The sequence below is a fragment of the Canis lupus genome (genome assembly GCF_048164855.1).
Source record: "Canis lupus baileyi chromosome 16 unlocalized genomic scaffold, mCanLup2.hap1 SUPER_16_unloc_1, whole genome shotgun sequence".
Lineage (NCBI taxonomy): Eukaryota > Metazoa > Chordata > Mammalia > Carnivora > Canidae > Canis > Canis lupus.
Genome location: NW_027326424.1, coordinates 2301465 through 2316827, shown reverse-complemented (window position 1 = coordinate 2316827; position 15363 = coordinate 2301465). Strand labels below are relative to the sequence as shown.

Genomic DNA, 15363 nt, shown 5'->3' with positions numbered 1-15363 from the left:
GCCAACATGCATATGAGAAAATGCTCTGCATCACTTGCCATCAGGGAAATACAAATCAAAACTACAATGAGATACCACCTCACACCAGTGAGAATGGGGAAAATTAACAAGGCAGGAAACCACAAATGTTGGAGAGGATGTGGAGAAAAGGGAACCCTCTTACACTGTTGGTGGGAATGTGAACTGGTGCAGCCACTCTGGAAAACTGTGTGGAGGTTCCTCAAACAGTTAAAAATATACCTGCCCTACGACCCAGCAATTGCACTGTTGGGGATTTACCCCAAAGATACAAATGCAATGAAACGCCGGGACACTTGCACCCCGATGTTTATAGCAGCAATGGCCACGATAGCCAAACTGTGGAAGGAGCCTCGGTGTCCATCGAAAGATGAATGGATAAAGACGATGTGGTTTATGTATACAATGGAATATTACTCAGCCATTAGAAATGACAAATACCCACCATTTGCTTCAACGTGGATGGAACTGGAGGGTATTATGCTGAGTGAAGTAAGTCAGTCGGAGAAGGACAAACATTATATGTTCTCATTCATTTGGGGAATATAAATAATAGTGAAAGGGAAAATAAGGGAAGGGAGAAGAAATGTGTGGGAAATATCAGAAAGGGAGACAGAACGTAAAGACTGCTAACTCTGGGAAACGAACTAGGGGTGGTAGACGGGGAGGAGGGCGGGGGGTGGGAGTGAATGGGTGACGGGCACTGGGTGTTATTCTGTATGTTAGTAAATTGAACACCAATAGACATTACTTCTATAAAAAAAAAAAAAAACTACCTAGAGTTTGTTAAACTTCATGGTGTATCCTCTAATTTCATGAGGCTTCTAGGCAAAGAATACCAAGGAGCTTTATTTAATTCACTGACCAAAAAAATGCACAACAGGTCTCTACTTGATTCCTTCCAATAAATGATGCAATAAAGTTTAGGTTTCCTTAGGAAAAAAAAAAAAAAAAGAGATGAATGAGAGACAGACAGTGGTCACAATACAAGTCCAGGATTTTACACTTCCCAGCAGTCAAAGCTGATTTACCCTAATGGCAGAGGCCACTTAACCCAATGTCAGTTGCACAAGTTTTTTTTTTTTTGTTTTGTTTTGTTTTGTTTTGTTTTTTTAATTGCACAAGTTTTTAGGTAAGTCCTGATCTTAGCATTAGGGATTAAAGGAGCTCCATCTTAATATTTGGGGTATTAGCCTCATGTCTCATTTGTGGCCTGTCTGGTCCAGAATTTGTGAATTGTCTTTGCTTTTACCCTTCCTTTGGTGCTGGGTCTGGAACAGAAATTTCCGTCTCAGTTTCCACATTTGAATCCTTTCCTTAGTTTTTGCCCCAGAGCCTATAAAATTGTCAAAAGTTGGTTTTCAAACTGCCAATGCCCTTTCCTGGACCCTACCTTCATGTATGAAGTCCTCAACCTGTTCAGATTTCCCTCTCTGCCTGGATCTTTGAACAATATCTACTCTCAAAAGTACAGCCTCTGTGTTCTGTTTGTATTTTACAATTTTAGTATTTTGAATCTTTTTACTTGGTTAGTCTAGCTAAAGTTTTATTAACCTGGCTGATCTTTTTAAGGGACTGTTGATTACCTTAATTTTTTTTGTCTATTTTTGTTTCATTTATTCCTTTTCTTTATTATTTTGTTTTGTTTTGCTCACTTTGGGTTTAGTTTGCTTTTCTTTTTTCATTTACTTAAATTGGAAGATTCAGTTATTGATTTGAGGTTATTCATTTTTAATAAAAGCATATACTGTGATCATAAACTTCCTTTTAAGCACTGCTTTAAATTCATCCTGTAAGTTATAGTATTTTGCATTTTTTTCTCATTCATATCAAAGTATTTTCTAATTTCTCTTGTGACTTCTCTGATGTCTGATTCTTTGTTAGTTTGTTGTTTAATTTCTACATATTTGTGAATTTCCCAAATTTTCTTCTATTATTGATTTCTAACCTAATTCAATATAGTTAGAAAATATACTTTGTATGATTTCAGTTCTTTTAAATTCATCGAGATTTGACTTATGACTTAACATATGATATATCCCAGAGAATATATCATATATATCATATGCACTTGAAAAGAATGTGTTTAATGCTATTGAGGGACATGTTCTATTAAGTCTATTAGGTCTATTTGCTTTATGTTGTTGGTCGGGTCTTTCTTTTTTTAATTTATTTATTTGAGAGAATGAGAGAGAATGAGTGTGTGTGAGAGAGAGTGAGAGAGCGAGAGCACGTGCACTAGCAGAGGGAGGGACAGAGGGAGAAGTGGACTCCCTGTGGAGCAGGGAGCCTGATGTAGGGCTCTATCCCAGGAGCCCCTAATCATGACCTGAGCTGAAGTCAGATGCTTAACCGACTGAGCCACCCAGGCGCCCCAGGTCTTCTATAACATTGTTGATCTCCTGCCAAACTGTTTTACTCACTATTTGAACAGATATTGAAGTCTCCAACTATTATTGTTGAACTGTTTTTTCCCCTTCAATTCTATCATTTTTTTCATGTCATGCATTTTGAGGCTCTCTTGTTAGGCACACATATATTTATAATTGTATATATTCCTGATAGATTGATCTTTCTTTCATTATACAATGTCCCTCCATATATTGAGAAATATTTTTTCCCTTTAAATTGTGCCTGATACTTGTATACTAATATATATTAGTATAGCACTTCTGCTTTCTTAGCGTTGATGGTTGTATGGTATACCCTTTTCCCCTCATTCTTTTTTTTTTCCCTCATTCTTTTACTTATCTCTCTGAATGTAAAGTGTATCTTCCATGAACAGCATATAATTGTGTTTTTTTCTGTATGATAACCTTGGCTTTGATTGGATTATTTCACCATTTACATGTAATGATATTAAAGATATGATGGATTCACTTCTATTATTTTGCTTTTCTGTCTTCTGAATGCCACAAGAATCTTTTTGTTCCTCTTTATTCCTTCTTTACTGCCTTCTTTTGCAATAAGTGGATATTTTCTACAATAAAATTTTAAATTCCTTTAATAATTTCTTTTTTTCTTTAGTAATTTCTAAATTATGTTAAAAGTGTATTTTCTTTGTGGCTCCTCTAAGGCTTACATATATTCTCAACTTATCTGAATTTACTTCAAATTTATAATCATTATATTCAAGTGAGATATAGAAACTTTACTCTTATAAAGCTGTATTCCTCTATAGTCTTCTCTCTTTTTCAGTGCTATTATCATGACGTGTAGTATGCTTGTGTATATGTTACAAAGCCAACACTATACATGATTATAATTATTACTAGATTTATTCAGAAAAGCCTATTTCCTCCACAACAAGCAACCTCTGGTGCCACTCCTCGAAGTGCAGCTCTGGGCATGTGCATAGTCTCCCTGACCAATAGGGATGATTATGGTTTTACCCAGACTCTCTATGTCTCTCCCTTTCCCTGACCTCCCCACTAAGCTTCTGACTGCTTTGCCTCTATTGATACCACACCCAGCTGTTAGCTTCCACTAATTGCTAGTTGATTTCTTTTATTTTCTTTTTTTTTTAAGATTTTATTTATTTATTCATGACAGACACACACAGAGAGAGAAGCAGAGACACAGACAGAGGGAGAAGCAGACTCCATGCAGGGAGCCTGATGTGGGATTCGATCCCGGGTCTCCAGGATCACGCCCTGGACTGAAGGCGGTGCCAAACCACTGAGCCACCAGGGCTGCCCCTGCTCTGTTGTTTTCAACCACAAGCTTAAATTCTCCATCGACTCAACCAGTTAAATTCAAGCATCTTTTCCAGGTTAGTGTATTTGCAGTGTTTGAGGCATGCTCCAGCTCTAGGAGGAATATTCTGAACTGTCTTTTCCTCTCTGTTAAATGTCTCGTGGTCTGTTGTTTCACTTGCTGTTAATGTGAACCTATCAGTGTCCTCTTAATGGCTCACCACTAACATCTTCCTTGTTTGACAGAGTCTTCAGGCATGAATTTCCCCATAGTCTGTTCCATACAACCTCAGTCCCCTTAGGTAAAGTTACAGAGCTCTCTGTTTTTGTGGACTGCCTATTCTCCTGAACCACTTTGACAGAACCTTTGCATGCCTGCTCTGGAGTTGGGGGAAAAGGCAATAGCCCACGTGTTCCAGAGTGAAACTGTTGGGTTGGCAGGTGTCGGAGGCCCCAGTCTTCTTGCCTTGCTCCTCTGTGTGTGGAATCTCTGCTTCATGAACGCGCTGTAACAGGGATGATCAGAGTTCAGTATTCTTTGTCCACCAGGTCTTTCATCCATTCTGCCCTAGTTCTTTCAACTCTGTCTGCCTAGAATTGTTCTTAAACATGGTGTTAGCTCTTCAGGCTGCCATGCCGGAAATCCTGCTCCTTTCTTGTCTTCTTTGCCTTATAGCAACATAATTTCCTTTTTGACCACAAATTTGGCCACAAATTTTTCCTTGCTTATTCCACTTTTCTTTTGCCTCTGGGAACAGTGGAACATGTGATATGAGAACACAATGCTGAAGGCAGTCGCAGCATTGGACATTAGGCTGTTGTTCTGATGGCCTCTTTACCTGATAGGTGGGTGAGGTTACTTTTCTCAAGCTTTGGGAAAACCTAAACAGAAAATTTTTACTACCACCAAAGGGAATATATGTTCAGCAGAATCCCTGTGACTAGGTTTATAGTGCAGGGTCTTCTTAAAAATAGCCTCATTCGCTTTCTCCAGTTTCTGTCCATAGAGCACCTATGTTATAACTTGATTTCTTGACTGTGCTCAGAGATTAAAGAGAATGTTCAGGGAACTGTATATGATCTATTGGAAAGTATTTTAAAGCTACTGGTGTAGGATCGTCGCAGATCTGGTTCAGATCTAGCCCTTTGCCCTTCTCCTCTCTAAGGGCCAAAGGAATATATAAAACTATTATTATTTTTAATGCTCTCATCCTCCCCAATAACAAGGTACCCCACAATTGATAGACATTGAAATAAGTCTGTGGATTATGAAGATGTTTAAGAGTTCAAATCCCTTCTAGAGCTACGTAATGGAAGTGGATACAGAGTGATATGAGGGAAAGGAATGTGTTAAAAATTATTCTTAGACCCTTAGGATTGTGCTGTAGTATATTAAATATCTTATCGGGAGTGTGCAAAGGGAGGACATAAAGGACTGAAGCTCCCAGGAATTAAAAGCTGTGGTGAGGAGAGTGAGCCCATAAGGAAATTGAGAAGTGGAGATCAGGATGGAAGAAGGAGAAAATCAGGAGGTTCTGGGGTAAGATAATCTTTTATGTAAGGAAAACAGTGAAGGTATGATTTGCTCTTGAGACTTTATGACAGAGGAAGGCTGAAAAGGATCCTCTGATTCTGTGGCAAGGGTGTCATTGGTGACTTTAGGAGGAATCATTTGTGTGAGGATTGGGGTGGAGTTATGTTGTGGAGGTTTGTGGGATGAATGGGTTGGTGACTTGGTGGAGATGGACACTTGGAGGCAGGAGATGACTGCTTCAAACCTCTTTTCCTTTTTGAATCCGGGAGAGGCAGTTTGAGAGCAGGAAGGTACCAGAGGAAGGAAGAGATAAGTCTTACTGTGGAGAGGAAGTTTATCATAAGAAGGGATGAGGACATCAACTCTTCTACTATATGGAGTGAGCATGGAGTAAAACAATATTGGAATAGGCAGCCATTCTGGCCCTGACACTTGTTGCTTGTGTAACCCTATGAAAACAAAACATTTAGTCTCTTTGTAGCTCCGTTTTCTCATCTGCAAGATGAAAGTAATGAAGGCTACACTGAAAGGTTCCCATGTCAAATAAAATCATGTATTGATACAACAGGTACATAATAAGTTTCTAATAAATGTTTCTTTCTTTGCTTCACCTTGCTTGCCCTATTTAATTTCAAATGTAGATGAAAATGCTATTAATGTTTTGTTTCATACACAGCCACCTTTACAAGAACACTGGCTATTCCATTAAAATCATCTGATATTTATTGAGCACCTCTATAAACAAAAAAGGGCTTAAGCATGTAGGTGACACAGTTTGATTGCATTTAAATATGGTTGCTCTGTCTCAATTGTAGAGAAAAAAAAAAAAGCTATATACAAGAGTGTGTAGGAGCATAGGGAATATCTAGGCTCCTCATAGGCCCAGGTCCTGGGGACCACGATGGCTGTGTGGGAGACTGACTTGAACTGATTTGGGAAAATTCTAGGTGAGAGCATCGACAGACATGGAAAGTGACTAGACCCGGAGGGTGAGTGGAGAGAATGAGACAAAGATGATAATCTAAGTTTTGACTTGGACACTCAGAGGGATATTAGTGTCAGTCATCGAGAATTGTCTTGGTGATTGATCAGTTGAATGACTGCTGTCCCTAAAAGCTATGGTAAGCACATCAGTAACATACTCCATATATCTCACTCCATATATGCTCACTCCATATAGTAGAGGAGTTAATGTCCTCATCCCTTCTTATGATAAACTTCCTCTCCACAGTAAGACTTATTTCCTCCTTCCTCTGCTGCCTTCCTGCTCTCACACTGAAGCAGTCAGTCGTCTCCTGCCTCCAAGTGTCCATCTCCACCAAGTCACCACCCATTCATCCCAGAAACCTCTACAACATAACTCCACCCCAATCCTCACACAAATGATTCCTACTAAAGTTCAGAGGATTTCTAACAATAGTGTGGAATTAAATGAACTTTTGGCGTGATCTACACAGGAGAGTATGAAATATATGAAAATGTCTATAAATTTTTTAGGCAGTAGTGCTCTAAGGAGTCCCAGAACTAATTATTGCCACATTCAGTTTTGCAGAAAATTTTTCGGTGAATACTGCCAATCATGTAAAAACTCCATGTGTTTCTACACGTGTCACTTATAGAAAAAGTTGCTACAGGAAGTTAGCAGCCTTCCCCATGCTCTTTCCAGACGTGGAAAGCTCAGCTATGGCTACTGTGGGGGAGCGGGAGGAGCGAGGTAAGATTCCACTCAGTGCTTTTTCTTCTGTCTGTGTTTTGACTGTCATCCTTTCAGCTTGTAGCAAAAGGAATGGGTTTTCCTGTGGCTAGATGGGCCTGAGAGGTTTGAAAAGTAAATCATTAAAGGGTTTCATGATGAGATTGAAATATATTATTGATATGCTGAACACCACATGGGTATAAAACGAAAGCAAAGTAAACAGAGAATGTCTCCCCACTGACCCTAGCGAGGAATTTCCAGATGCTGTCACAGCAGGCTCTGTGGATGGAACCTTTGCTGCTTCCCGGAGGTCAAATTTATGACCTTTCCTGGACACACACACACACACCCTGGACACATGTGTGCATATACACACATTTTTCTAAAGTTGATTATTGTAAGCTTCTGGTAGTATCTGTTGCTTTCCTGCCTTGAGTGGACTTAGGACAATTAAAATGAGTTTCAGGGACATATATGATTTGAAGAGCCAGGAGAATTTGCCTTCTACCAGAGGAAGCCTAGATTCTACATTAAAATCCTGATGGACACCATTGAGGTTCTTTTTTATGGTTCACAGTCTAATAGAGCATCAGAGATACGAGAGAAATCTTAGCTCAATACCTCAATATTACAGATAAAAAATAGCAGAAGGTATAAGTACTTTATCATAGTTATGATATCTATAAACTATATCATAATTTATAGTTTATATCATATATCTAAAACTATATCATAGTTATGATAAAGTACTTATATGAACATATAAGTTCAGGCAACTGCTCTGTGGCAGAACACAGATTAAAACAAAACAAAACAAAAATCTTTCTTTTCCTTTTCAGCCACATTTTATAATGTGTTATCTCCTTTTCAGTTTTTCTCAGTGACTTTCCGAGAGACATATGAATAATCCCAAGCAGAGAATAATCTGCGAATCAGTTCTTCATTCCCTTTGTTTTCCCTAGAAAAGTTTTAGGTGAGTTATACTTCCTTTAGATTATTTTGGTTTATGTGTAACCTATCGCTGCAGGGGTCCACGTTCCATGAACATGCCATGTGGCAGAAGAAAAGCAATCTGAGATTTAAACAATTAATTTCTTTTTTTATGATTTTATTTTTAAATAATCCTCATCCCTAATATGAGGCTTGAACTCACAACATGAGATCAAGAGTCACATGTTCTATCAACTGAGCCATAAAAAAAATGAATTTCTACCTGTAGAGTTCAATGGTTTAGTTATCTGAGATTAAACATAGCTGCTTTTCTGTTTTATTTGCTGCAATATGCATGCTTTAATGCATGTTCTAATGAGGGTCACTATACCTCAGAACTGTATGTACTTTCCATCGTACAGTTTGCTTTAAGTATATTTATATTCTAAAATGCATTAAGTGTATTTATTTCTAAAACCTAGTTTATGGCAAAGTTTATAATTTATACACTAAAAATAAAGTAAAATAAAGTAAATATAAAAAAATAAAAAATAATAAAGTAAATATACTCGAGGTAGAAGGGGGATCACGGATTTTAGAGTAAAGTGAAACCTGGTTTCAAATCCCATCTCCTCCAGTTCCCCGCTTTGAGAAACACACAGGCCGATCCATGTCCCTGTTTTTTCAGTGGCATTGTGTGTGAACTGTGGATCCCATAGCATAGTTGCAAAGATAGTATAAAATAATACTCTTAAAGGCCTCATGCACCGTAGACAGTTCGTAAGAGGCATGACAAAGCGAGCCAAGCAGTCCATTCCTATTTGCTTGGTTTAATGTTCTATCACAATTCTGTGAGCTACATTTGGACTATATCATCCTGTTAGGAAAAATTAATTATTTTATTATTATCATCCTTTTGGCATTCATGAAATTATTAGACTATTTCCAGCATTCTTCCAGTCTTGAGAGAATGTGTATGCAAAGGGAACTTCCAAAGGAGCAATAGGGTCCCCATTCAACTCCACTGAACATGACAGTGGCTGTAAGCAGGTTGGTCAGTGCTGGTGCTGTCACAGCACACCCTGACCAGCAAAGGACCACGGCTGCTGCTCAGAGTGGGACACGTGTATTACCTGTTGGTGAGGGTCTGGCTCTCAGCTGTAATTGCTGGACAGCCTCTCCCAGTGATCTCATCCCAGTCTCTCATTTTACAGACATGGACATGAAAGTATACAAATTCCACTTGAAAACTCAGTGAATAGATTTGGCATCTAACAAACAGATGACCTAAGTAGAGTGTTCTGAGGTGAAGCAGGTTATGCAAGTTATCAAAAAATGTGAAATGACAGTGCTTTCAGTTTTTAAAAATTGCTGTGTTTAGTTTTAGTTTCTCTAGACATTTACTTTTATTTTCCTTGACTTTAATTTTATTTCACCCTATGGATGATTGATAGACAATTAATTCCAAAACAATACTTTAAATTGTTATATGAAGGCATACTTTTTTTTTCTTGAAGTTCCTTACTGAGCAACTGCTGTAGACAAATGCCTCCCTGTTTCTTTATTCTTTTTTTTTCCCCAAGAGATGATTGTTTCCTTCCACAGATTAAACTGAATCTCAAGGTTAGAGCATGCATTTTAGCTCTTAGTTCCACTGATTTAGTTCTTTTTTCCTAACATGATTCGCTTGAATACTATTTGCTTTTGTGTGTGTGTGACTTTTCTTCAATTATTGATTCATGTGGTTTAGGTTCTTGGTTTGGGTCCTTTTGTGCAAGAGCTTTTTAGAGTAGTCCAAGTGGGAACATAAAGAGGCTATTTTAGAGGTATTTTAATCTTTGCCCAAAGCATCTGGAACCTTCTGAGTGAATACATTCCCACAAGTATCATAATCTGTCTGTAACAATTTTAATGAAAAAAATTGTAAATACCAGCCGTGTGATACTTGCACACCTAAAGCTAGATTCTCTAAGAGGGGAAATAAAAGGTGTTTCTACACTAGCTTCATTGAAGCTGCATTATCATTAGGGGCGAACTGACTTCTATCATGTGCAGGGGAAAGGGGCCAGATGTGAGTTCTGTACATCACAGACATACAAGGCATATGGTGGAAGGTGCTGGAGTTGGTTCATGTTTTCTTCACAGAATATGATATAACCAAAGGATTCATACCTCTATTGAGTTTGTGAACCAAATTCAATTCATGTTTTAGGAATTTTACAGGGTTAAATTTTAGAGATAGAAATACTTGGGTTTTTGAGAAAAGAACAGGGTTAAATTTTTGAGACAGAAATATTTGGGGTTATTTTCTCTTTAATAGTTCCAAGGTCATGCTGAATAATGTAGATGAACCCTGAAAATGATTATTTTTATGTGAATTTTCCCAAATATTAGTTGGTAAGATTGAGATGAGTAAAATATCTAAATAACTTGAGTTACTCTTTCACTTATTTATGTGTTTACTTATTATTTTTTTTTTGGGGGGGGGAGATTAGGAATCATATAGTCATGTCCAGCCTATGTTGGCAGAAATTTGTTTATACCTAAGGTAAATAATAAAAACCTTGAGTCGGTTAATGGACACTGTATTTCCCTTCCTTTTTTCTTTTTTCCTTATTTAAATTGTAAACAACGTATCTTATGAGGAACTGGAGAAGCAGTGAGTAGTCCAAAGCAAATAATTACCTTTTCTCTTTGTTTACGAGGTTCAGAGAGAACTTCTTTTTCCTTTTCATTAAAAAAAAAACCCAAAACAAAAAACTCCCTCTTCTTTCTCCAGAAAAATTTAATGGTAAGAAATAATCCCAGCCCCACTAACATCGTTAATAAGAATGGAAAGCGCTGGGCATCAGCCTCACTGCCCGATGCCTTCTTTCCCTTCCTGAGTGAGGAATGTTAACTGCATTGTGCTGTAATGAGCCATGCCCAAACTACTGTTTTCTGGTCCACTGTTTATTTGATTTCTTTATTGTAATGAAACTCAGATGGTTGGTGTTTACACTAGCAGTGTGCTGGGCGATCACGCTGGGAACCGTTCTAATTAGCTGCAAGTGGGTCTCAGAATTAGAATGGAGGAAAGAACAAATTTTTAGTAACGACTTTAAATTGAAGCCCTCATTTATTTTCATTATGGCCAGACCAGAAGCAAGCTAATGTTTCCCAGGTCTTTCCATGCAGGGCCTGTGGCTGAGCTCAGTGGAGTAGAATTCAACTATTTCAGATGCACTCAGCCTCCATTGCTCAAGGAAGGGGAATTTTAAGATAATATTAGAATGGGCACCCACTAGAATTGTCAGGGCAGAAGACAAAGTGCACAGGAGCAGTGTGGTACTTTTTTCAACTTTGAACACAGAGAAAGTTATGTTTTTTGAATTCTGTGATCTAAAAACACCTTTTCTTCCCTGAGTGTATTTTCAGAAATGAAATCTTTTGGTGTCCATAAAGAGTGACCAGCGAATTACATTTTACCATTCAGCACATAACAGAGACCACAGGCTAACAAGAAAATGGCTTGCTCTAATGAGCCAGTGTTTATATATCTTCAGGATTTGTGGTATTCATTCTTTGGAAGCAACTAATTGGTCAATCATATGAGATTGGAACTATCCAGTCATACTTCATGTAGAGGGTATCTCTAACACATTTTCTGTAGCACAGAACATCTTTTTAATGAAGACAGCATGTAGCCAGATGTCTTCTAAGACTCCTTTTGAAATGTAATTCTAGTATGTGAATTTGTAAAACATGATTTATAAAATTATGCACCTTGCAGGGATAGTCAGAAGTTCCTCTCTGTAGAAGCACTTATGTATATATCTTTGCATATTTATTTTATTATCAACCAACATTAGGGATGTCTTTAAAAAAGTTTTTTTCAAGATTTTATTTATTTGGGTGCCTGGATGGCTCAGTCAGTTAAGCGTCTGTCTTTGACTCAGGTGATGATCTCAGGGTCCTGGGATCGAGTCCCTCTTCAGGCTCCCTGCTCAGCAGGGAGTTCATCTCTCCCTCTCGCTCTGCCCCTGCTCTCTCTCTCTCGGTCACTATGTCTCTGAAATCAGTGAATGAATGAATGAATCAATCTTTAAAAAAAGATTTTATTTATTTGAGAAAGAAAGAAAGCACAGTCCGGGGGAGGGGCAGAGGGAGAAAGGAGCAGACTCCCCGCTGAGCAGGGAGCCTGACATGGGGCTTCATGCCAGGATTCTGGGATCATGACCTCAGCTGAAGGCAGACACTCAACCAACTGAGCCACCCAGGTGCCCCCATTGGTGATGTCTTTAATGAAAGTTTAGAAAAAAGCAGAGTTTAAACCATTTGATGATTGCTATATAGAAACTCAGATGTGTTTTGCAGAAATAATACACTTTTTATAAACTTGTACTGGAAGACTTTTGTTTCTGTCCTTTAAAATGTGGCAGTGTTAATAATCTGACTTTTCTCCTGATTGGGAACAAATCCTACATTTGATAAGGTACTTGTACCTAGAAGAAACATTATATGTTCTCATTCATTTGGGGAATATAAATAATAGTGAAAGGGAATAGAAGGGAATGGAGAAGAAATGGGTGGGAAATATCAGAAGGGGAGACAGAACATGAAGACTCCTAACTCTGGGAAACGAACTAGGGGTGGTAGAAGGGGAGGAGGGCATGGGGTGGGGGTGACTGGGTGACGGGCACTGAGAGGGGCACTTGACAGGATGAGCACTGGGTGTTATTCTGTATGTTGGCAAATTGAACACCAATAAAAAATAAATTTATTATTAAAAAAAGAAAAAAAAAGAAATCTTAACAGCACTTCATACTCACTGGGATTGCTGTAATCAAAAGACAAATAATAACAAGTGTGGGTGAGGATGTAGAGAAATGAGCTCTCATTCTCTGCTGGTGAGATTATAAAATGGTGCAGCCACTTTGGAAAACAGTCCAACAGTTAAGTAAGAATTACCACACGAACCAGAAATTCCACCCATAGGTATACACCCAAGAGAAATGGCAACACGTGTCCACATAAAAACTTATACATGAATATTTTTTAACAGCATTATTCATTATAGTCAAAAGACAGAAACAGCAAAAATGTCCATCAGCTGATGAATGAGTAAATAAAATGTGGTATTTCCATATAATAATAGTCAAAAGATGGAAACAGAAGAAATGGTCCATCAGCTGATGAATGAGTAAACAAAATGTAATATTTCCATACAATGGAATATTATATAGCTTTAAAAGGAATGAAGCACTGATACACAATACAACTAGATGAATTTTGAAAATATTATACTAAGTGAAAGAAGCCACTTACAATCCAGGTTTTATGGTTCCATTTATATGAAATGTGCAGAAAAGGCAATCTATAAAGTCAGAACGTAGATTAGTAGTTGCTTAAGGCTGGTAAAGGGGATGATGGAATTTGGGGGTGATAGCTAAAGGATGTGGATTGTTGAATATATTCTAAAATGTATTAGTTGGACATATCTGTTAATATACTAAAAAATTGACGTATTTTAAATGCCATACAATTTTAATTGTATGGTGTTGAATTACAGCTAAAGAAAGCTCTAACAAAAATATAAATTGATGCTTACATGCTTTGACTTTACATATATATATATATATATATATATATATATATATATTTTTTTTTTTTTTTTTTTTTTTTTTTGTAAAAGAGAATGGACCTATGGAAAAATTCTTTTGCAGCAACCAGGCATGCAGGACTCTGCAGTTCTAGGAAGTACATGTATTTCCTTTTCCCAACTTTTACTGATCTTGTCCCTATCTGGAAAGTTTTTCCACTGTATAAAGCCTTCTCATTCTCTGTGGTCTACCAGCAATGCTCTTTTCTTCTGTGAAGCCTTCCTTGATGAATCTGTCTGAAGACTTTTTCCTTGGTATTCTTACAGAACTGATGGGTAACTATCATCTCCTGAATGTTGATCAGAAGCATCTCTTAGATATTACTTAATTGAAATCATTTTATAGATGAGAACACAAACATATATAGAAGAAGAGTGCCTTACTCAAAGTCACACCACTATTTTAAATATCATCAAGGTTTCTCTATAGAGTCTTGACACCAAGAATGAAGTGCCTCCAACCCTCAAAAAATGAACAGGGAAAAAAATTATGTTTTTTCCTTAATTTTGTCACCATAAAATCATCTTCTTGCTCTGATACACCTGACATTTCTTGCTTGATTGTGGAACTACAGGAGGTGATATTGGAGGAAAGAAGGTCTCTCTGGGAGGCAGAAGGTGATGCTGGAAAAGCAGGCCAATTTAGAGCTTTATGGTAGGTTTGAATTTCAGCTCTGAAGATTTCTTATACCCTTCCATCCTATTTCTAGTAAAGATATGTGTGTTATAGGGATAACCAAATTTTTTTTTAAGATTTTATTTATTTATTCATGATAGACACAGAGAGAGAGAGAGGCAGAGACACAGGCAAAGGGAGAAGCAGGCTTCATGCAGGGAGCCCGATGTGGGACTCGATCCCAGGTCTCCAGGATAAGGCCCTGGGCTGAAGGCAGCGCTAAACCGCTGAGCCACTTGGGGATCCCGGGAAAACCAAATTTAAATGGTGATTGTTTCCTGTATGAGATAATACCCATGATCTTTATAACTTCTCCCTTGTATAATGTTCAGAGACATGATGTATGCATGATGTAAAAGAGGTAATAGATGGAAAAAAGAGAATAGCACAGGCTTTATGGGAATTCATTTTTAATCCAGTTAACCATGTAGATTTTGAGAGAACAAATTGGATCTGAAGGGGTCTAGTTCTTGGACCTATGGTAACAAACTTGTTCTTTTCTGTGTCTCCAGAAGAAATGATGGGTGTAAAGTAAGTAATACCTCTCTGCCTCATGGTCCTTCTATGAGAGTGCATTAGAAACTATAGAAGCTAAATTTCTGGAAGTTGCAATATAGAGTTTATAAGAATTATAATCTACATTTTCTCAACTTAGTTTAAAAATTATCTTTCTGTTTTTATGGCATCCTTACTGTTGTACTAAGAGTCACAGGCAGTTAAAAAAAAAGGCACTGGGTGTTGTTCTGTATGTTGGCAAATTGAACACCAATAAAAAATAAATTTATTATTTTAAAAAATGGCACATGAGATGGTCTCTGTCTTTGAAAGCACTCCACTCTCTTTTTCTTCTCCTGCCTGCTCTAATGTGGATCAGCAGGCAAGGGAAGTTGCTTCTCTTGGCACGGAGTGTCCTGTCCTCCAAATTCTCTTTCTGCAAATGAAGGTAGAGATATAAATCAGGTCAGTCCTCTTATTCCAATCTATTTTCCATCAGAAAACCCTGAGTAAATCTAATTTTTAAATCTTATTTAGGCAAGTCATCATTGCACCTATTTTCTCCATCAGATAAACACAGAGGGAAGTCTTAGATTTGCAAACCTCCAATATATTATGCGTGACACAGGAAGATCCTTAGGGTAGAAATTCAAAGTGATATTTAGGGGCAGAAATATA

The 15363-nt window shown here is 37.7% G+C and overlaps 1 long non-coding RNA gene across 1 annotated transcript; it reads left to right on the top strand.

Annotated features, from left to right (window-relative positions):
- Positions 1-3426: 3426 nt before the first annotated feature.
- On the top strand, positions 3427-14170 carry LOC140629528 (uncharacterized). The gene is made up of 2 exons (XR_012027389.1): positions 3427-3790; positions 14090-14170. It is a non-coding gene; the product is annotated as an uncharacterized lncRNA (long non-coding RNA).
- The last annotated feature ends 1193 nt before the right edge of the window (positions 14171-15363 follow it).